General features: G+C 44.5%; 1 long non-coding RNA gene across 1 annotated transcript; it reads right to left on the reverse strand.

Moving 5' to 3' along the window:
• Positions 1 to 5,393: 5,393 nt before the first annotated feature.
• LOC127597841 (uncharacterized) lies at positions 5,394 to 6,448 on the reverse strand. Its single transcript, XR_007961779.1, has 3 exons — positions 5,911 to 6,448; positions 5,653 to 5,773; positions 5,394 to 5,547 (listed from the first exon to the last, which is right to left on the reverse strand). It is a non-coding gene; the product is annotated as an uncharacterized LOC127597841 (long non-coding RNA).
• Positions 6,449 to 13,110: the final 6,662 nt, after the last annotated feature.

Here is a 13,110-nt window from a genome sequence, read left to right on the forward strand (position 1 = left end):
TGTGGCTGACTGTAAAGGGGCGAAGGCGGAGTCTAGCAATGGCAGCGGATACTTATTTTTTACTGTGATGTCGTTCAGACCCCGATAATCCACACACGGTCGCAGGGATTTGTCCTTCTTTCCAACAAAGAAAAACCCCGCACCTAACGGCGATCGCGATGGTCTAATTAGACCTGCAGCGAGCGAGCTGTTGATGTATTCCGTCAGTGCCTCGCGCTCGGGTTTAGACACCTGATACAGCCGTGAGGTTGGCAACGGAGCGCCCGCCCGCAGGTCTATGGCGCAATCGTAGGGTCGGTGCGGGGGCAAAGAGCGTGCGCGATCCTTGCTGAACACTTGACGCAAGTCATGATAGCAGTCTGGCACTCCGTCAAGGCAGATAGTTTCGGGGATGTCGTCACCGGCGCGTTCGTGCTGCCCTACGGCTGATCCTAAACAACGTTCATAACAGTTCCGGCTCCAACTCTCTATTGCCGGACGCTCCCAGGAAATTACGGGGTTGTGAGTCCTGAGCCAGGGCAAGCCGAGAATAACCGGAGCGTTACGGCACTGCATTAAATCGAACCGTAGATGCTCAACATGGTTACCGGATAATTTTAGTTTTAGTGGTTCTGTTCTTTGCGTCACGACCCCCAGGAGGCGTCCATCGAGATCACAAACCCGCTTTTTATCGGCCAACTTCTCGACATAACAGCCCAGGTCGGCGGGCGAAGTCGGTATCCATAAAACAACCATCAGCCCCCGAGTCTATCAGAGCCCTAACCCGCCGCGACCGGGGCCCCTCAAATATCTCCTCCTCGAGTTCCAGTCTCCCGGTGTGTCCCGGCCGGGAGTCAGTTCGCCGAGGCGTGGGGGACTCTGCGCGGGGTCGGGACTCACAGTTTTTGGAGGGCGAGGATGGGGAATGTTCCGGTCGGCTGGGAGCAGCATGAGGTCCTCGTTGACAGCTGTCAGACCGAGCCCGATCGTTGAATCGGCGCCGTCTCTGCTCCGGTCCAACGTTTTCGCCACCCAGCTGCATCGGCTCCTCCCCGCAGTACGTGGCACACCGGGACGGAGAACGATCACCTCCCCGCTCCCGGTTTCTCTCTCTCAGGCGGTTGTCCAATCGCAAGGAGAGCTCGATTAACTCCTCCAGGTTGGAGCTGTGGTCGCGAGTCGCCAGCTCATCCTTGAGTTCGGTGTTTAATCCACGGCGAAACAGTCCGCACAGCGCCCGGTCGCCGTAGCCACTCTGGGCGGCCAGAATCTGGAACTCGATGGAGTAGTCCGCCACCGATCGCCTCCCCTGGTGGAGTTCAAGTAGCCGGCCCTCAGCCTCTCTGCCCCGCACGGGATGGTGGAACACCCGGCGAAACGCCGCCACGAAGCCGTGGAATGAAGACCGGAGGCTCGGCTTCGCGTCGCTTGTCGCCATCGCCCATGACGCCGCCGGACCTGTCAACAGGCTCATAATATATGCCACCTTCGCGGCGTCAGTAGCATAGAGGTAAGGTTGCTGGTCGAAAACGAGCGAGCACTGGTGGAGGAAGTACCCACACTGCCCGTGCTCACCCCCGTAACGTGGGGGGTGTGGAAGCGAAGGCTCCCTCATCATTGTGGGAAATGATGCGGGTGCTTCAGGGGTGGCAGGACGAATCACGGAGGGAGGTGCTCTCCGTTCCTCCACCCGTACAAGACGGGGTTCGAAATCATCAAACCTGTGAGCCAGCATGGAAACCGCGCTGCTGATTTCCGAAATGGCTTGGCCCTGCTGACTTAACTGTTGCTCTCGGCAGGACAGAACGGAAAAAATCTTTTCTAAGTCTGCGGGATCCATGGTGGCCGGAGTATTCTGTCACGTTGTGCCCGAAGCGATAAAATGATCGCTTCGTGCACAACAAGATAATGAGGTGGATCCCCGAAATAGCAGACAAAGTAAAGGTGGTCCGAGAACAAATGGGTTTTAATACAAAACACAAAATACCCGTCCGGGAGCAACAAACAGAAAACGCTGGTCAAAATCAGGACCAGGAATAAAAGGAAGCAACAGAAAACGCTTGCGAGAAAACGGCAAGGAATATAGTTGGCAACGATAGGAATTAATAAGTGTAGATTTAACGACGCGCAATCACAGCCACAAGGCTACACAGCAATAAATAGATTAAGGCAGTAATCGAAAGAATTGGCACGGCGTGGAATACTCCGGCAGTAAGTTAACTGCCCGAGCACAAAGATAAAGCCTGTGTAATCAGTCCTTAATGGGTGACAGGTGTGTCGGCGGTAGGCAGGAAAAGTCTGCCCCCCTGCTGGCAAACACGGGACGTGACAGAAATGACTTTTTGGCTTGGCTTGAAATGACTCAACATTTTTGGGGGTGCTTGGCATGGCTTGAAATGGCGTGGAATGCCACGCTTTATTTGCTGAGCATGAAATGATGACTTTTTTTGGCAGGGTGCCTGACTTTTTGGTGGGGGGCGCTGGCATGGCATGACTGATTTTTCTTCGCCTGATGTGGCTTGCATTAAATGACTTGGCATGGCATTTTTGGGGGGCTTTGCTTGACGGGGCATGGCTTTTTGGGCGTGGCATGGCATCTTGTGACTTGTTTTCTGATTGGCTTGATTTACTTTGGCTAGAAATAACTGCTAGAAGTGATTTCACATGGCTTTTTTTTGGCGTGGCAAAGCTTTTATGGCTTGGCATTTGGGGGGGGAGGGGCATGACTTGGCCGGACGAGACATGACTTTTCTTGGCATGGCTTCTTCCTTGGCTTGGCACGGCTTCTTTTTTTTTTTTTTTTTGCTTGATATGACTGACTCGAAATGAAATTACCTGGCTTGAAATGAAATGGCTGTTTTTTTGGCCTGACTTGAAATTCATGTTTTTTGGGGGACTGGCTTGAAAAATATTGGTTGGTTTGGCTTTAAATTAAATGGCTTTTTTGTTTGTTGTTTTGTTTTGTTTTTTTGCTTGCTTTGACTTGAAATAATAGTCCCGAAATGCCTCGAAATTGCTTTTTTGTGGCCTGGCTTGAAGTTAATTCATGTTTTTTGGGAGACTGGCTTGAAATGCTTTTTTTTTGCTTGGCTCGACGGCTCGCATGAATTGAAATGAAACTGCCCGTCTTAAAATGAAATGGTTATCTGTTTAGGGATTTCAAGGAGAGTGGGAAGAAGCTGTTTGAATGTCTGCTGGTTTTGGTGTGCATGATTCGATAGCGCTTACCTGAATAGAGTAGCAGGAAGACGTGTTGAGCAGGGTTACGGGTGGAAGGGGTCCCGGTTGGATTTTTTCATCCCCTTATCTTGTTCAATGAGAGAGTCCTAGTCGGCAGGTAGATGTAATGACAACAACCGTTCTTGAACAGTGACCGCCACAGCCTATGGGCTGTAACGGCTGCATTGAAGCCCTCCTGGCTGTAGGCAAGACCCCTGACTCCCTGGTGTAATGCAGCAACCTTCTGGGACAAGAGAGTCCCCTTTGCACACAGATCTGCAGCTAGTTGCTCTGTCACCACTGTGTCCATACTGGCCAGTGGCCAGTGTGCACTGTCTATACCAGGCTTCGACAAAGGACAAAGTTGCTGCGTTCAGAGTAAAGGAAAGATTTACTTGAGGTCAGATCTATGGCAAGAGGCTGAAGTTAGTGATGGGTCCAGCGACACCGATGCATTGACACATGCGCCGGGCTCACAGAGCAAACCACGTGTCGATGCATGTGCTGGCTCATTACGTCACGTGATTGACACGTGAACTGCGTTGACACAGTCCAGGCTTCTAATTGACACACCGGCTGCGTTGACACAGTCCAGGCTGCTAATTGACACATCGACTGTGTTGACACAGTCCAGGCTGCTAATTGACACGTGAACTGCACCTGCATCGGCTGCTTGGCACAGTACAGGCTGCGCCACTTAGTCCAGGGGGCGTCGACTCAGTGCAGAGGGCGTTGACGCAGCAAAAGCCCGCCACACAGTGTTTATAAGGAACACCTGCCGAAACAAGCCAGAACTCACTCACGCTCGCTTGTCGAAGCTCGTGTCAGTGCAGACTTCGTGTTCGTGCCTTGCCTTTAGTGATGGGTCCATGAGGCCTCATGAGGCGTGTCGAGACACTGACACACTGTGTTGATACTGTGCTGATACTGTGTCACTGACCACTGCCACCTGCTGGACCTTCAAGATCCCTGCAGCCAACTCACTTAACAGACTGAACTGACTGATAAATTGTTTTGTATATTGAACATATAAAATATACAATTCGGTAATAAATTGGCAAAAGGTGAAGGTAAGATATAAAAAAAGGAAAAGAAAATAGTCATCATCACAAATATGTGTTCAAAGGAGTAGAAAGAAGCAAAAAACCTACCCCGAGTCCTACCCCTTCTTATATATGAATTGATCATTTTTCTAAATAGGAAAGAAAGTCTAAATATCAACAAATGCTTTTACCCTTATGTATGCTGTACTAATACATTTTTACATTAGGTTTGTATATACAGTACATACTCTTTAGAGCACATGTATATGTCGATTTTCTCATATTCATAATGGATGCTACATTTCATTAATATATTAAATAATCTCATCAATGTATTTCTGATGTATTGCTATATTTCATGAGTGTATCGAATTTATCAGCTTAATTCTGATTTGTGTAGTTGTCTTGTACTACTCTCGAATTCATTTTTAATCTCAGCAAGAGAGTTCCTCATTTTACTGGTCCGTTTCAGAATCATTCCACAGATTTACACCTATTACAGATACACTCCTTTGTGTGATGTTCGTTCGTGTTCTGGATTTTTTTTGTATAGATTAGTACCCCCTAAATTATGACAACTTTCTCAAATTTTAAAAAGCTTCTGGATCTTTTGGCAAAGGTTATTATTGTGTGCTTTGTACATTAATTGGCCGATTTTGAAGTCAATCAGGTCATGAGATTTCATTGTTTAATTTGATAAACAGTGGATTTGTGGGTTCCGTCCATTTGGAACCAGTGATTGTTCCGATTGCTTTGTATTGTAGTTTTAAAACTGTTTTACTGGCATTTCCCCATATTCCCACACAATAGGTCAAATATGGAAGTAATAAAAGTATGTGTACAAGGATCTCTTATTCAGCACATCCTTAGTTTTTGGGAGGATCCCTATGGTTTGGGATATTTTTTCTTTTATTATCCATTATGTAGCTGCCAGCACGGTTTTGCATCTACAACTGTTCCAAAACATTTTCATAAGGTCATTCATCGATTTGATGATGAAGTGTACAATATCATTCACATCCATGCATTCATTTTGCAACATTCAATGTGTTCAAATAATGTGAAGATCATTTGAATGAGGATGCTTGTGGGGTTTTATTTCACAAATTTTTATTGAGAAAAATAAGATGCTCCAATGTTTTAAACTTCAGCCTGTTGCGTCATTTACAAGCAATTTCTCCTGCTGTGGAGAACACACGCTCACAAGGGACGGATGAGGCTGGTGTACAAAGGAACTCCTTTGCGAGGTGGGAGAGGTTTGGGAAAGAAGTGTGTTGGTCCTTCCAGTACAGCTGCTTCCTGGAACCTTGATTGTCAAACATGGAGTGGAGAGTCAACCAATAATAATTACTGATTGTCAATTAAATCATCAACATAGCAACCGTGAAAAGATGAGTGAACGTTTGTATACCTGGCGTAATACTGGGTGTATCGCGAACTTCATTCTCATGCTTGGCCCGATAATGCCTCAGCATGGTGGAGGTGCTTCTGTTGGTGTATGACAATTCGACCCGGCAAATTCGACATTTCACCTGTAATGAAATGTGAATAAGAAGTAACCAAGAGTTACCTTGAAATGTATTCCGATTAGAATGGTACAACACATGTCAATAGTCTGAGAGAGGCTCTCGGCGACAGAAGGCGATTTGAATAAATAAATAAATAATACCTTATTCTCCGGGACATCAAAATGGTCCCACACGGCGGATGATTTGCGTCTCTGCTCCATAATCGGCAAGGAAGGCAAGGCACGAACACGAAGTCTGCACTGACACGAACTTCGACAAGCGAGCGTGAGTGAGGTCTGGCTTGTTTCGGCAAGTGGCATTGTGTCGCCAAACCCACTTCCTTAAATACACTGTGCGGCGGGCTTTTGCTGCGTCAACGCCCTCTGCACTGAGTCGACGCCCCCTGGACTAAGTGGCGCAGCCTGTACTGTGCCAAGCAGCCGATGCAGTCTAAACTGCACCGGTGCAGTTCACGTGTCAATTAGCAGCCTGGACTGTGTCAACGCAGCCGATGTGTCAATTAGCAGCCTGGACTGTGTCAACACAGTCGATGTGTCAATTAGCAGCCTGGACTGTGTCAACGCAGCCGGTGTGTCAATTAGAAGCCTGGACTGTGTCAACGCAGTTCACGTGTCAATCACGTGACGTAATGAGCCAGCACATGCATCGACACGTGGTTTGCTCTGTGAGCCCGGCGCATGTGTCAATGCATCGTTGTCGCTGGACCCATCACTACTTGCCTTCCTTGCCGATTATGGAGCAGAGACGCAAATCATCCGCCGTGTGGGACCATTTTGATGTCCTGGAGAATAATGTATTATTTATTTATTTATTCAAATCGCCTTCTGTCGCCGAGAGCCTCTCGGCGAGAGGCACTCGCCGAGTGCCTCTCAGATTATTGACGTGTTGTACCATTCTAATCCGAATACATTTCAAGGTAACTCTTAGTTACTTCTTATTCACATTTCATTACAGGTGAAATGTCGAGTTTGCCAAGTCAATTCGCCAACAGAAGCACCTCCACCATGCTGAGGCATTATCGGGCCAAGCATGAGAATGAAGTTCGCGATACACCCGGTATTACGCCAGGTATACAAACGTTCACTCATCTTTTCACGGTTGCTATGTTGATGATTAATTGACAATCAGTAATTATTGGTTGACTCTCCACTCCATGTTTGACAATCAAGGTTCCAGGAAGCAGCTGTACTGGAAGGACCAACACACTTCTTTCCCAAACCTCTCCCACCTCGCAAAGGAGTTCCTTTGTACGCCAGCCACATCCATCCCTTGTGAGCGTGTGTTCTTCACAGCAGGAGAAATTGCTTGTAAAAGACTCAACAGGCTGAAGTTTAAAACATTGGAGCATCTTATTTTTCTCAATAAAAATGTGAAATCAAAGCCCACAAGCATCCTCATTCAAATGATCTTCACATTATTTGAACACATTGAATGTTGCAAAATGAATGAATGCATGGATGTGAATGATATTGTATACACTTCATCAAATCGATGAATGACCTTATGAAAATGTCTTGGAACAGTTGTAGATGCAAAACTGTGCTGGCAGCTACATAATAGATAATAAAAGAAAAATATCCCAAACCATAGGGATCCTCCCAAAACTAAGGATGTGCTGAATAAGAAATCCTTGTACACACTTTTATTACTTCCATATTTGACCTATTGTGTGGAAATATGGGGAAATGCCAGTAAAACACTGTTTTAAAACTACAATACAAAGCAATCAGAACAATCACTGGCTCCAAATAGACGGAACCCACAAATCCACTGTTTATCAAATTAAACAATGAAATCTCATGACCTGGTTGACTTCAAAATCGCCCAATCAATGTACAAAGCACACAATAACCTCCTTTGCCAAAACATCCAGAAACTTTTTAAAATTCGAGAAAGTTGTCATAATTTAAGGGGTACTAACCTATACAGAAAAATCCAAAACACGAACAAACACCACGCAAAGGAGTGTATCTGTAATAGGTGTAAATCTGTGGAATGATTCTGAAACGGACCAGTAAAATGAGTAACTCTCTTGCTGAGATTAAAAATGAATTTGAGAGTAGTACAAGACAACTACACAAATCAGAATTAAGCTGATAAATTCGATACACTCATGAAATATAGCAATACATCAGAAATACATTGATGAGATTATTTAATATATTAATGAAATGTAGCATCCATTATGAATATGAGAAAATCGACATATACTTGTGCTCCAATGAGTATGTACTGTATATACAAACCTAAAGTTGTAAAAATGTATAAGTACAGCATACATAAGGGTAAAAGCATTTGTTGATATGTAGACTTTCTTTTCTATTTTGAAAAATGATCAATTCATATATAAGAAGGGGTAGGACGCTAGGGTTTTTTTTACTTCTTTCTACTCCTTTGAACACATATTTGTGATGATGACTATTTTCTTTTCCTTTTTTTATATCTTACCTTCACTTTTTGCCAATTTATTACCGAATTGTATATTATATTATATGTTCAATATACAAAAAAATTATCAGTCAGTTCAGTCTGTTGAGTGGGTTGGATGCAGGGATCTTGAAGGTCCAGCAGGTGGCAGTGGTCAGTGACACAGTATCAGCACAGTATCAACACAGTGTGTCAGTGTGTCGACACGCCTCATGAGGCCTCATGGACCCATCACTAGCTGAAGTGCACATACATGGACAAAACACAAAGAACAAGAAAAAGGGAGACAAGGACTATTTCAACACAAGGTAAGTGGCAACAGGTGCAACCAATTAGGGTGGGGCTGAGTCCAAACTATTGGCAGCCGCTATCTTTCTGCAGGCAAACACTTCTAACTCATGATCATCAACTCAACCCACTCCAGAGGCACCGTTATGACTTCTATAGAGAACAAATGAGTCGAAAAGAGACAAAGATGAGTTAGGACAGGAGTTGGCAATCCAAAATGTTGAAAGAGCCATATAGGAAAAAAAAAATATCTGGAGCCGCAAAAAAAATAAAAAGCCTTCTATAAAACTTAGAATGAAGGAAACATGCTGTATGTAGGAGACTGGGCTGTCTCAGAATTGTTTGTTATTCAATCCTTTGTTGTGTGTTCACACACGCCCCCATAGAATTTATTTTGTGGTTTCCTCGCTTGATTTTCTGTTTTGGTACATTATTTTCGCTTTTGTTAGTGTCACTGCAGTGATCATTAAATTCCGTTTTCGGAGGCTATCTATGAACACCTCTCGAGTCAAACGAGAGGAGAGGAGGCACGGAGTCGGCTGAGGTGTCTGTGTTGAGAATGTTAAAAACAGAAATAAAGTCGACGTTTTAAAAAAACAACACCACAACTCTCCTTTTTTCTGAGCTGCAACGTCTATATGAGCCAGTGGCGGATGCTGGTCTGACAAGGAGGGGAAGCTCAATTTCGGCCTACATCATTAAATGTGTCCGTTTATTTATACATGGATTCTACTCTCCGTTCCTTTTCAAGAAAAGTACCTGTGACCCTGTCATACCAACAAGGCTTCTTTTCCAGGGACTTAACTAGTGTCCTACAACTGCAGCAAATACAATAAAACCCACCAGAAATAAAAGATTAATTTGTCGTTAGTCATTTTCAACAAAGAGAGTGTCACTCAGATGTTTAGAAGAAGTCTCCAGTTCAACACAGAACAGAACGAGACTTGGAAAAATTCTCCCGCGATGCCTTCGCCAAAAGATCGGTGATTGGCTCATTTTGCTATCAATCAGCTTCAGACAGATCATCCAATCATCATGGAGAAAAGCTCTGCCCATAAACGCCCACTGTCCATAGACGACCAGAGACACTGAGCGTCCGATGGGCGGGACAACACCAGCATTAAACCAATGAGTCGTCTCGTTTCAAAGCATTGGGACAACCTACACTGAACTCTCTCGACGCCCAGCGTTCCGCGCTGGAGACGCTCAACATCCACGCATTCGAAAGCACAGAGAAGTTGCGAGAATGAATGAGAAGAGAGTCGCGTCGTAACCAATAATAAGAAGCTGATTCGGAAAAAAGTTGCGTGCGTTGTAGCGCATATTTACTCAATGACATGTACACACAATTGTATGTACACACATGTATTTGATCACTTATTTTTTGGGACATTTCAGGGGAAGCTGAGCTTCCCTTGCAGTCTTAGAGCAATCGCCTCTGATGTATTGTAATCATGACACTTAAATGTTGCAGCTCCGAAAAAAAGAGAGCTGTCGTGTTGTTGTTTTTTATACATACACTTTTTTAATTCGTCTAACACTCTCAAGCAAATACAGACACGTCTCTGTCCGACTCGAGAGGCGTTCAAAGACCGCCTCCGAAAAACGTAAATTAACGATTACTTCAACGACACTTAAGAAAAGCGAAAATAATGCACCAAAACAGAAAATCAAGCGAGGAAATCACAAAATACACTCAGGGGGTTGAACACACAACAAAGGAATAAATAAAGAATTATGAGACAGTCCATAATGAGTCATGATTTTAGTTGTAATTATGATTTGAGTACTTGCATTGGCGTACTGTCGGTTCACGATCGACTACGACGCACTGTGTAAAGATTATATTCTGGTTACTTTCCCGTTGTACGAACGGCTCTTACGAACAAACTCTTTCAATCATAAAATCAATCAAGAAAATATTGTCAACCGGCCATCCCTAATCATGCTTGTCACCCAAAACGTTCAATGAATGCTGATTCAAACAAAATATTTGAGTGGGGAGTTTAGTCACAACGCTATCTCTTGGGTGAGAAGTTATCATTTATGGCTTTGACCTTGTGAGACGGACATTGTGCACCTATAGTGGAGCTGGACTCCTTCCTTCCACAGGCACTTCATCACAAAACAGAGGGAGTCGCTACCAGATGGTTAAACAAACACATCGCCCAACTGCCCATAACTCATACCCACTTAGCACCCTCTTGTCAACATGGCTTTCGCTCACCGACTACCTCGCCCCATCCTCCATGTGCAGAGGTGGGTGGGAAGGGGAAAAAACCCTTAACGTGGAAATAATGACAATCGGCAAGTTATTCCTGGGGTGTTTCATTTTAATCACTTTTTCAGGGGTGGGCAATTATTTTCCCAGGGGGCCAAATAATGTAACATTCTCCTCCACCATCACACTCAGCACCGGTTCTCCTCAAGGATGTGTACTGAGCCCCCTGTTGTTCACGCTCTACACATTTGACTGCTCTCCGACTCTTATTAGTGGTCCAGTTTGCGGAAAGTTTTTAACATGATAACAATCAAACCTTTCTAGGAAATGTTCATTTACTCGAGCCACAAGCAATTCACTCTGAGCATGGAAATTGCCAGAATCGGACTGAGTAAGAATCGCTACCTTGTTTTTCAATGTCTCATAGATTTGAGTCTTTCCGACTCCAGGCGTCTCCTGAATGTTTCGTACTTTGGTACCCACTTCACTTTCCCTTCCATGGTCATTACTCTCTCCCTCTTTCTTCGTCTTTCCCTTCCTCCCTCTGCTCTGCACCTTGAAGTAACTGCGCCACCTGGTGTTGAAATAACTGTCATTACAAGTCCAAACGAAATGAATGCAATCAAACCTTAATTGTGCACCAATCTTCGGCGCGGGCCGGATCCCCCATGGTCTTTTTAATCCGGCCCGCGGGCCGTAGTTTGCCCTGAGACGTTCCATCCTCAAGCTTCTTCGTACCATTGGTCCAGGAAATGGCTGGTGAATGACAACATTTGCACGCTTTACCCTTTCAAGCACCCTGTAACCCGATAACATGCTAAGCTGTCCACTGTAGTAACCGCTGTCCCGGAAAGGGTTAAGGTTGTTGCATAGGTGGATATTTGAAAAGAATTGAAAATAATGCATCGCTTCCTAGATCACAAAAGATTTATGTTCACGTCTTGGAATCGCAAGCACATTATCAATTTGTCAATATAGCGAGATTGTTGATGTACATTTACACATCCATGATTTCTGAGGTGTCAAACTCATTATTTGTCGCGGGCCACTTTGAAGTTACATCTTCGCTCAGAGAGCCGTTACGACAGTGAACCTGAAAAAGAATGTTGAATCATCAAATCATTTTATAATTTGTACGAAACAAATTGATGCATTACTTGGTTTTGAAATCGGGTCAGTCAACTATTTGTGTGGTGTTTGTTGAATTGGAAATTTGTAAAGGGTCAATAGGGGAAAAAATATTATTGCCAAATTTCACCGTTACCTATGCCACGTGACATGAATGTTGTGTGTTGGAATAGCCTTCAAACACAGTCAAATGCCTGCATTTTGATGTTGTTCATAAAATGTATATCTGTTGGAATTTTTGATAAATATGTATTTTTCAACACAAGGCCTTTTCAATTTCATTTGCCAGTACATGCATTCACTTCAATATTCATATTTCAAATGATGTCAACATTTTGGGATCACCATTGATAGTTGAATCACCTTATTGCATAATCGCATGCAACCATATTAAACATCTATTGTCGAACAAAGTTTAAATTCACAAGTGTGTGTTTGTTTTCCCCCTGTACGCTTTTTGCCGAAGACGGAATTTTGGAACATCTCCACTGCAGTTTTGCATTTTTTTTTTTGTTACTCGAGGACGAAATGTCCAGAAAGCATCGATGTTACGGGTTAAGGGTATGCAAGTCGACGAGTCTGCCCTCAAACTTTGATCGTGTATTTTACTGTCATAAACGGCGTTCAATTTAGACTTGGAATTGAGGGACGCGACATGTATTTTTTTCCGTACCTGTATCTTTCCATCCCTTCAAGTTTCAGCCTAAGATCAGATCTGTTAATTAGCTGAGGGCTGAGGAAGAAGCCTTCTGGGTTTGCTTTGCGTTCATCTTTCAACAAGGGCCCCGACACTGCGAGAGGTCGACGGAGCGGGGCATCGGCGATTTCGGTACTGCAGCCGCACCGTGTCTGGGCTCAGGTGAAAAGGTTGAAAAGATAACAGTTATCTTGGACGTATGATTGGCTGAGGCGTGGATAATTGACATGCACGCCAGCGATTGCCAAAAACGCGGGCGCGCCGATGACAGCTCGACTGCATTAGAACCCTGGAATGCCCAGAGGCTGATCTCATGCGCCTCAACATCAAACAGTGCGGTGCTCTGTCAATCTAATAGCTCGGGTTGTTGGATTTATTGGCTTTTCGCGGGCCAGGAGGGACGAGCGGCAAAAGCAAAACCAGATTTTTTTTCTCTCGTATCAGTTTCTACTTGTCAGTCATCCTCTTTATAAGAGCACTTTGGAGACGAGCTGTGCTAAATTGTTCTTTCAGATTAAAGTATGTGTTCCTTCACGTCGTGACAGTCCAAATGGTTGCATTATTGGGGTTAGGTGAAAC

Source organism: Hippocampus zosterae, chromosome 1 (genome assembly GCF_025434085.1).
Source record: "Hippocampus zosterae strain Florida chromosome 1, ASM2543408v3, whole genome shotgun sequence".
NCBI lineage: Eukaryota > Metazoa > Chordata > Actinopteri > Syngnathiformes > Syngnathidae > Hippocampus > Hippocampus zosterae.